This window comes from Camellia sinensis, chromosome 8, assembly GCF_055761805.1.
Source record: "Camellia sinensis isolate YWXY chromosome 8, ASM5576180v1, whole genome shotgun sequence".
Classification (NCBI taxonomy): Eukaryota; Viridiplantae; Streptophyta; class Magnoliopsida; order Ericales; family Theaceae; genus Camellia; species Camellia sinensis.
The window spans coordinates 39,046,680-39,057,500 of record NC_138968.1 but is presented as its reverse complement, the minus strand read 5'-3'; positions in this window follow the sequence as shown (position 1 = coordinate 39,057,500).

The window sequence follows — 10,821 nt, the reverse complement described above, 5'->3', positions numbered from 1 at the left end:
CTACAAAGAGTTTTGCATGGGCACTACAATGTAAATTTAAAGGAAAACTATGGCTATGTTTGTTGGAACTTGGCTTTTTAACCAAAATTTATGAAAAAATGGGCATTTTTTCATAAATTTCTTTTCTATTGCTTGTGTTCCAATATGTTTAAATTATTTTTGTATGTTTCAATAAATCTCATAGATGGCATAGTTACCAAAATACTCTTGTTCGAATAGGAGTGTGAGGCCCATCTTAGTTGATTCAAAGACTTTATTCACAATATGAAAATTGTCTTCTAAATCTCTAAATCTTCGTTGATAATTGAATTCAATTTTATTTGAGTGTTAAAATCGTTGAAAATTGTCGTCCATTCTCCACATGTCTCTGGACTATTTGGTTGGATTGGATTTATATCTAATGTTTGTTTAGTCATGGGATTAGATGTCAGAAAATGACTATTTTTTTAGATAGAATATGAACTATATGTTTGTTTAGGATATTATGAGAATAATAAATGTTCAAATGACTATTTTATTATTTTCAATTATTTACTAAGTAATAGCAATATTAAACATATCTTTAATATTTTAATTATTTTTAACTAGATTAAATAAAAATTTATTTTATTTTACTTTTTACACAATTAAATAAATTTATTTTTTTTAAAAATTAAATAAATTAAATATCAATAAAAACATATGTTATTTTTTAATTAAAATTTTAAATAAATCTATTTTAAAAAATAATAATAATTAAATAATGAAATTAAATAAAACATCTATTAAAATTTAAATAATGAAATTAAATAAAATATAAACAAAATTTTAAAATAAAATATCTATAAAAAATTACTTTAAAATTTTAAATAAATAAAACCTCAATAAAAATCAAATAAAATTATTTTATTTTTAAATTAAGACATTTAAATTTTATTGAATTTTACTAAATATAATACATAATTAAATAGTAGAGAGTCAAAATAGTCATTTCACCACCTAATCTTATATCCCCTTTTATCTCTCTATTTGTGTCTCACCCCCTCCCCCGGAACACAATAGTCCAATAGATTTAGGACTAACAGTCCGGAGGGACTAATAGTCTGGTGAAAAATTTTAAACTAAACAACAGACTATTAGTCTAGAACTCAATCACTCAAAACAAACACCATCTAATTACAAATCCGCAATGGTTTACAAATACCGAATGTGAATATCATATTGTGAATAGTCATATAATTTTTATATTGAAATCTCCATTTTCGATTGTGAAAATATCAAACACCATAGGTGGAATTTTGGTGGGTGTGAATGTGTAACTGAAACACACGATTTGTGTTTCTTTGCAAAATATTTTAGGTTATGATCATCACATCGTACTCTTGGTATGATGTTTGGCTTTTGGCAACTTATTTTTATTTTTATTTATTAAGCATGTTCTTATTTTGTATTAATTATATTTTTTTAAAATTAATGTATTATGATTTCTGCACATGCTCATATCATGGAATCCATAAGCATTTTTCTCGTCAAAATCATGTGAATATTTTCATTCACTTTTATTTATGATTTTGTAAATGTTCACGCCACGAAATCTATGGATATTTTTGTTGTCATGCTATTTTGAATATGAAAAATGTTTGAGAATTCCTTTTTTTTTTTTTGGAGACTCTTACAATCCTTTTTGGATCTCAACCATTGGTGTATATGTGGGACTCACTCATGTATGTGTAGGACCTATACCATCAATGATTGAGATCCAAAGAGGGTTGTGGGAGTTTCCAAGAGAAAAGGGTCTCAATCATTGTTGTTTAAACATTCATGTTGTATGAGTTGTCATTGTGAACATTTATATTTTAAATGTGAATGGTATTTTGAATGTGTGGTATATTAACATTCACAATAAAAATTGAGAGAATGTAGAATTTTAATATCGAAATTGAATTTGAACAAATACGAAATTGAATGTAAGAAATCATTTTAGAATGATAACTATAATTTCAGTGTGAACATTTACACTGTTAGATTTAAATTTTTTTATTTTACATAATTACATATTCAAATGAGATCTTGTTTAACAAATCTCATTAAAAAAATTTCAAAAATATAAATTTTATGAAAAATGAAAATTTAGAATTTAATATACAAAAAGTTTTAAATGGTTCAAATTAGCGCACATCATAAGCACATATCAAGTTGTTGGCCTATTTGATAACCATTTTGTTTTCAGTTTATATTTACAAAAATTTTAAAAAATTGTCATAAAAACTTGTTTGATAATTTTTTTTATATATGGTTGTCTCAGTTTATAAATTTAAGGAAAAAACGTAAACTCAAAAAATGAGTTTACGTTGATTTTTAAACAGAAATTTAAAATTTTGACTAATAAATTTTTTTTTCAAATAATTTTTTTTCCAATTATAATGTGTATGATCACATTGTCATAAATAATAAAAAAATAAATATAAATATTTTAGGCCTAAACAAACATATTTTTTAGGTTATGTTTTTAAATTTTTTTAAACATTTTGTTCAAACCAAACATGTTTGTATGTTTTTCTAAAAATAAACAAAAATCTGTTTATAAAATTTTTGTAAACATAAACAAAAAACGTAAACGTTACCAAACGCTACCTAAGGGTTCAAAAAAATCTAAAAGAGTAAAATTGTCCATAAAAGATCTCGAACATAAGAATTAAAATTTTGTGAATCCAATTTTTAAAATAATAGAACTTCTTAAAATATACAAATATTTTATGAATTAATTAGGACATAAATACATAAAATGTGATTTTTCACTAAATTTTCTTTTATTTTAACTACCAAATGTAGGGGGTTTCAAGGTTAGAGAGGTGATTAGAGAGACAAAACTATGCTAATCATCCAATAATGGTGGAAGTGGCTGGAAAATGAGTAGCAACAACTGTATGGGAGTTGGAGAGTATGTAGCTGGGTGAGGGTGAAGCAAGTAGCTCAAGGAGAAGTGTATGACAGTGCCAAAATGGGCAGCATCTCCCCCAAATCCCCAAAATTCCTCTCTTTTGAACCTTGGGAAATGGGTCCTATTTATAGGTTTTTCCTTGGTGCCAAGAGGACACCAAGTGGCCAAATAGAGAGAAGACATGTGTCCTAGAGGATCACATGAATATTCTGCCTTGAGCCACCAGGCTGAAAGTGCCACGTGTCCCTCTGCATGTACTGTGTACTATCTATTTGCCTCCGTAACTACATTTTTTTAGCCTCAGCAAGTGTGGTTGCGACGGGAGTGTTTGGTGCGGCAACTCCCTTTTGAGCCTCAACAAGTGCAGTTACATCAAGAGTGTTTGCCTCTGCACTTGCCTTCTCAGCCTGAACCTCAGCAAGTACACTTGCAAGCCCAAGGGGGCTTCATTAATCCTGCATGTGCGACTAAGGCAGATCCATGACCTGGGTAATGGAAAAGGAGTCCCTTATGTTCGAGCTACCCTGCTCCCATCTTCGCGAGATTGTCGCGGTAAACTGGTATTTCTGGGTCTATTATCAGCTTCAACAAATAAGCTTTAGGGCCCGCTATTAGCGCCAAGTTAAATGAACTTTGGAGAAGGCGGCCTGCTATCAACCCTAGGCTAGTAATGCCTTGGGACCTACTATCAACGCCAAGCATTAGCCTCTACTTGCAGAGGAAAGCCTCTCTCAAAGGCTACTATCACCTTGGCAGGGTATCCCTTCTGCAACTTAGTTGTTGCGGTAGTAGTTGCTGTGGTAGTCATTTCCCGCGGGAAGTTCATACGACAGGACCGAAGATATTAGAGATGGCATCGCCGACAGAATGCCTCCGTAACTTGGACACTGCAAGTATTGCCTCTGTAACTTAGTTGCTTCGGTTTTTTCTTTTCCTCAACAACTCCAAATGGTTTTGGTACCGACATTACTTGGAATGGAGGCGGCACCGAAGATACTTAGAATGGCGGCGTTGAGACAAAGTGCCTCCGCAACTTGGTCGTCGTAAGTGTTGCCTCTACAACTTAGTTGCGTCGACTTTCTTTTTCCCCCGGCAACTTCAGATGGCGGCAGGACCGAAGATATTATGAATGGCGGCGCTGAGGCAAAGTGCCTCAACAACTTTCCTGCTGTACATGTTCCCTCCACAACTTTACTGCTGCAGGTGTTGCCTCTGTAACTTGACTTGGGCATTTTCCTTCGTGGAGTCCATTTGGACCCCTTGCAGGTTGGACCTGTTTCGACCCACCGTTGGCCCACTTCCCTTGGGCTTTGGCAATGCTCTTTTTTCATTCTTGGTTGCCTTTTTGGGGCGACCCCAGTGCTTAGGTCCATACTTAGTTTGAGGCTTAATTTCTGACCCTCTACATTTTGCCCCCTCCGCCGGTAGGGGACACGCTCTTGGTTTCCCGCGCATGCATGACGTCAGCAAGTAGCTCAAGAGTTGCGTTGGTTGGGTCAGAAGTTGCGTCCGCTCTGAAAAGGTACCCCCTTTGACTAACGGGTCATAATGGGCCTTGGGAAACGTGTTGGCGCCTTTTGCCTCCTCCTTTATAAATAATGCCCTTGGGTCCACTGGTCTCCCATTTCTACCCAAACACACCTTTTGTCTCCTTCTCTCCTTTGTCCCCACTTTCCAAAGTTTTCTTTTCCTTTCTTTACTCTCTCTTATGGCCAGCACAAGGTTTCTACCCGATAGGGCTGCCCTACTCCCTACTGAGTGAAGGAGGGCCCCATATTTTGGTGTGTTAGTTGACCCCTTTTGGAAAGCAGTTGACTCCTTCATTCCTGATGCCCTTCCTCTAGAGGAGCCTCTACTTCCTTTTGGGGAGACTACTTTGGATGACGCAGACATGGTGAACCCAGTCTCTGTGCTATGGTTCTGCATGGAGCACTGCAACTTTCCACATTCTTACATCTACTATTGCACTTATTCGGGCCTTCTAGCAGATTGGTCCCTTTGGGTTGATGACATCATTGCAAATGACAGTTTCGAGCAGCGTTTGCGTGGTGTTCATCTTTTCAATGCTATTTTGATTTCTAGGGAGTTATCAGTGTGCAAGGTGCAGACCAACACTGATATGGTTGTCTCCCGCTAGAGCCGCGACACTCACACCTTTGCCTTGGCATAGGGGGAGATAACCCCAACTCTGGAAAATGTTGCTTTCCTTCTGCGCCTGAGCACCCATGAAGATCATTCCTTTGATCCAGCGTCCCTGACCCATGCGAAGCAAGTTGCCGTCACTGCTCTCCAAAGCGCTTTTCGGGAGGTGCGAAAGTTTGGCTCCTGGTATGACCTTAGAACTGGGGAATTGCTCCAGGAAAATCCTAAAAGGGACAAAACCATCTATCTTTCTTGGCTGAAGCGTTTTTTCAAGGACCTGCAACCAGTTGTAGATGACATCACAAAGGTGAACCGCGACTCCGTAGTTGGGCTGGGTCACCACGGTGACTTGTACTTGGCCGCCTTCGTCAGTTATTTCATCTCATTTTTTGTTTTACCTAGTAACCCTGTTGAAAGCATTAGTTCCCTAGTGTTTCCTTTGGCTGTCAAGCTCTGCAGCGGCAGTCAAATTCCTCTGGCCCCTCTCTTCTTGGGGAACCTATATTTTCGTCTTGATCTCATTCATTTGGACATGGAGCGATCTATGGACCGCCATGATGTGTGGAGCTTCGTACACACTCAGTTCCTGATTGTTTTTTTCTATGAGAGGTTCCTTGCCATGGGTCCTATTCCTAAAGAGCATAAGCCCTTCTTCATCGATGAAGTCTTTGATGTGGAGGGCCGCCCTGTTCTAGATGCAGAGGGTCGACTTGTCACGAGGTTCGTATCTCTCAATGGTCTGGCCTTGGCACCAATAGACCCTTTGCAGACTACGTTGACTGTATGGAGGAGTGTGTGTTCCGCCCTTTCACTCAACTTCTCCTAGACATTTCTGTTGTGCCATTTTATTTTTCAGAGGCCCGTCACGTTGATTTTTCTCTTGATAGTGTCCAGGCTAACTCCCTCCTTATTGCTGCTATGATACGCCTTGGATTTTTACCCGTGTGGAACGAAGAGGGCATGTCCAATGTCGTTTACCGACCGGACAAGGTCCTTAGGCAGTTCGGAATGGATCAGGGCATCTCACATGCCCCTCAGCCTCAGACTGATTTCCACCAGAGTTTTAGCGGTTTGCCCATGACTATACCGCTCTACTTATGGAGGGCTTAGGCTTCATGGAGCCTCATTCGCATGGGAGAAAGGGCGCCTTTACTCCTAATAACAAGTTGTTCTGGCACTGCAACCTCAATTATTTCTTCAATTTTTGCAACAGCGCTCCGGTTGTCCCTGCGATGGAACCTATCCCGCAGCCTGACTTATCCCTTCGTCTGCCTTCTGGCTGAGGGAAACAATCCAGTATATTCTGCCACTTTAAGCTTTTATCCCTGCCTGTCGTGGAGAAGCCTCACCCGTCTGGGGCAATGTCTGTTCAACCCTTGCAAATTACTCTCTCTCAAGTCAGCACAACAGTACGCATGACCCGCTCCCGACTGAGGGCAACCCAAGCAGCAACGGCGACATTAGTTACTGAGGCATATGCCTCACCAAGTAGAAAGAGACTTCGAAAGGTATTCATACTTCAAAAATATTTTTGTATTACTTCTTTGGGCTTTTTATATTTACTTTAGTAATCGCATAATCCTCTTCCTTTTTAGGGTCCATTGACCGTACTACTTTCAAACCCCGGAGGTTCTTCTACTACCATCAGTATTTCCTCAGGTTCAGACGACGATGACAACCTTCACATTGCTACAATGGTCACAAGATTCAGGACCCGCATGACAGTTCTTCTAGATGTTGAAAATGAACCAAGTGTTAGAGCCGAACCAACTATTGAGGCTGAGCCAGTTGCTAAGGCTAAGCCAGTTGTGGATGCTGCAGACAATGTACAAGTTCCCTATTTTGTGGAAGTTGCAGCGGGTGATATAGTTATTGAGAGTTTAGAGCCTCTAAACCTCACTAATTCTGTGCACTACGACCGTTCCTCTATCAACGGAGATGACTTTGTCCCTGAGACCCCAAAGGAAGATCGCGGCATGAGAGAGCCGCTAAAAGTTGCACCACCTCCCTTTGGAGCTACATCTGGTGGTTCCTCCCAGGCCACTGAGGTCTTCATTGGTTTAACAGACTCCACTTCCAAACGTCCCATTGGCTGAGGAGAGTACCAGTATAGCAGTTGCTTCCACTGTTCTTATTGCGGCCCCTCTAAATTTGGACCGACTTGCAGAGGTAGCTGTCACTTTAGCCGCCCACACTGTTACCACTGCTGCTAGGACCTCTGACCCAATTACTTCGGTAACCTTTGAACAGCTGGCAGACTTATACCCCACTCATTTTCCAGAGATGCCAGCTGACCTTAGGGTGTCTCAAGATTTTTATACTGGGATGGATACCATTGCTGTTCCAGACCTGAACGTTGGAGACTACCCATGACTTCTTTTTAGAGCGACATGATGGTGCTTAGCTTTGGTTTTTCTTACGAGGCCAGTTCACCTGGTCGCCAGCCACCATCTACCCATTCTAATGCTGCTAAACAGTCATGTTCAGGGGAAGTGCGCCGCCCTCAGGCCTTTGGTCGCTCTGCTAGTCTCCCTCTAGTGATTGAAGCTGGCGGCGACGTAAGAGAGTTGCCTCAGTCCTTAGAGAAAGTATCCTTTCTAAGCTACTAGGTCTCTTCCGAAATTGCTCCCACTCTTACTCGTATCCAGGCACTGCATTCGAATACCTTCACTGCCTTTAATGTTCCTGGATCTATAGTACAGATGGCGTTGCTAGAGTCACTTGCCAGTTTCATCCGTGACCTCGCTACCAAGCAGATTCTGACGACTCCCAACAAGTTCGTGGAAAATGCTGAGGCCAACTTGAGCGGCTTTGAGAGGAACGGTTTGGACCTATCATGGATGAGGGATAGGCTTGAGACAATTAATGGTTTCCTTGAGCATGTAGACAATGTGGTGATGATTGCGTCATTGGAAGAGACTATCAAAGAGTGTGAGGGTGCCTTGGAACAACATCGGCAGAACCTGGCTCAGTTCAAAGAGAAGGATTCTGTGTTGGTTGCCCAGCTGCCTCGAGATGTGACTCTAATGGACTCCATTTTGAAGGGTTTGATTTGATTTGATGTAACTCTGTTATGATTTCCCCCATTTTCTTTTTTTTTTTTATTTTGTTGTTTCATTGCACTTGCGGCACCTTTTCTTTTCTTCTTCTGTGTCATAACTTCTTTTCAAACATTGTAATCATGTTTTCGAAGTTTAACTTTAATGAAAAGTGTGGATGTTTGGTAGTACTTTTGAGTTTCATTTCATCGCTTTCCTTATATTGCTTTTACATAGCTTCTAAAGATAAATGGTACTCTTGCCATGAACAAAACTTCATCATTACAACGATAAAAAATTCACTAAGTATGGAAAACTTTCCTCACACTAAGTGTATATGAGAGTAACAAGTTTACCAAGTGTATGACCTTTCTTTACACTTTGCTTTGGATGTATTAACTTATAACTCTTTTTCGAAAGAAAATAAGGAAAATATTCTTTGACATACTTGGCGTTGATAGGGCCAGTTCTGAACCCATCATCTATTCTTGTCAACTTGTAGTACGCGTTACTGCTTGCCTCAGCAACTTTGTAAGGGCCTTCCCATTTGGGTGAGAACTTGGGAATTGGCTATCCCGCATGATTGCATCCACTGTTTTCCATACTAAGTCCCCCCCTTGAACTTTTTGTGTTGAATAGATTGATTGTAGGCATGGGTTATGGATTGATGATACTTTTCCATTGTTCGCGAGTCCTCATCTCTTCTTTCTTCAGCTGCCTCTTTGTCATTCTTCCTGCTGTCTGGAACCAAGGGTACTAACATAGCCATTCTTGCTGAGGGTACTGCCAACTCAACTGGTAACACAGCTTCGGACCCATATACTAGGGAAAATGGGGTTGCCTGAGTTGGCTTTCTCTTTGACGTTCTATATGCCTAGAGTGCTACGGGGAGTTGTTCAGACCATGTGCCCCCTGCTTCGTCTATCATTTTACTTAGTATTCGAATGAGGGTTTTGTTGGTCGCCTCAGCTTGTCCGTTCCCTTGAGAGTAGTATGGGCTAGACTTGTGGTGCTTGATCTTGTAAGTATCTAGCAGCCTTTCTACATGGCGATTTATAAAAGGAGTTTCATTATCAGATAGCATTACTTTGGGTATGCTAAACCTGCAGATTATGTTTTCTCTGATGAAGTTGGTTACTCCTACCTCGTCTGCCTTTCTCATCGGTATAGCCTCTACCCACTTGGTGCTAACTTCAATTAATGCAAGTATCCATCTGTAGTCTTGGGATTGCTGCACTATAGGACCTACCAGGTCAAATGCCCAAGTATGGAATGGGTAAGGAGTCATAATGATGTGCAGTTCAACTGCCGATGCATGTATCAAATTCCCAAACTTCTGGTAGAATTGGCATCTCCTCACAAAGTTTTTAGCATCTTCTTCCATTGTCGGCCAGTAGTAGCTGAGGTAAATGAGATGTCCATATAATCGATGCCCCCCTTGATGCTCTGTCTTGTGGGCTTCCCTCAGCACCTCATTTGCCTCATCTTTTGATAAGCACGCTAAAAGTTCCCTTTCGAAGCTTCTTTGGTATAGCTTGCCTTGGTCAAGGAAGAAGTGGAAGGCTCGCCTCTTAACTCTGATTGCATCGGCTTTGTTCTCGAGCAGTGTGCCCTTTCCAAGGTAGTCGATATACGGTTGCCTCCATTCTTCACTGCTTAAGAAATGGGCTTCCTCTTCCTTAGGATAGGATTGACACTTTGCACATTGCCTTTGCAACTCAGTACTTTCCTTCTCCATTTCTGGCTAGTAATATCCTTGCCTCTGTATTCGTCAGTATAGACTGATATCTCCATCTCCATAGGACTTAGCATGGATCTGCTTAAGTCTATAAGTTGTTTCTTGTCTACAGACGCACCTTGTTAGCAAGTTGTTGGGACCGCGAAAATACAACTCTCTTCTGAGGAATAGAAATGATGCAAGTCCTGTTGGTTTGATTGTTCCCTGGCCAGTTTTCAACTGTTGGATTATATCTAATTTCCACCCCTTAGCATCTTGCTCTGTATGTTTTTTGGCTAGCACTGTTGGTGTTGTTCTTTTCTTGATGACGATGGCTATACTATCATCTGGTATCTCTACCTTTGCCCCCAGTGTAGCCAAGGCGTCAGGGAAACAGTTGTGTGTTCGAGGGATATGCTGGATTTGGACATCATCAAATTGAGTGAGCAACCTTTGAACCACGATGCGATATGGGGCCAACAAAGGCTCCTTCAATGCCGAACCACCCATTGTTTGCTAGACAACTAGCTTGGAGTCACCCCAAATTTTCAACTTTCAGAGGCCTTTCTTTTGGGCAGCTATTAGACCCAGTATCAGCGCCTCATATTTAGCCTCGTTGTTTGAACTCTCAAAGTTAAACTTATATGATAGATGAAACTTCTCTCCTTCTTAACTGGTTAGTGTTACACCAGCTCCACCTTTCCCAGCTCCGGAAGCTCCATCAAATTTTAAGTCCCAATAAGTCTCAATTGCAATTGCTGAGACATGGACCTCACGTGGTAAAGGTACCTCTGTAAGTTCATGTTCACCAGATGGGAACTGGGCCAGTAAGTCTACAAATGCTTGGCTCTTTATAGCCTTGGAAGTAACACAAGTGATATCATATTCTGTGAGAGCCAAGAGCCATCTTGTCATTCTTCCAGTCAGAGCGGGCTTGCTCAGCAAGTAGCGGACTGGATCACTCCGGGTCAGAACCTGGATCAGGTGTACCAAAAAGTAGTGGC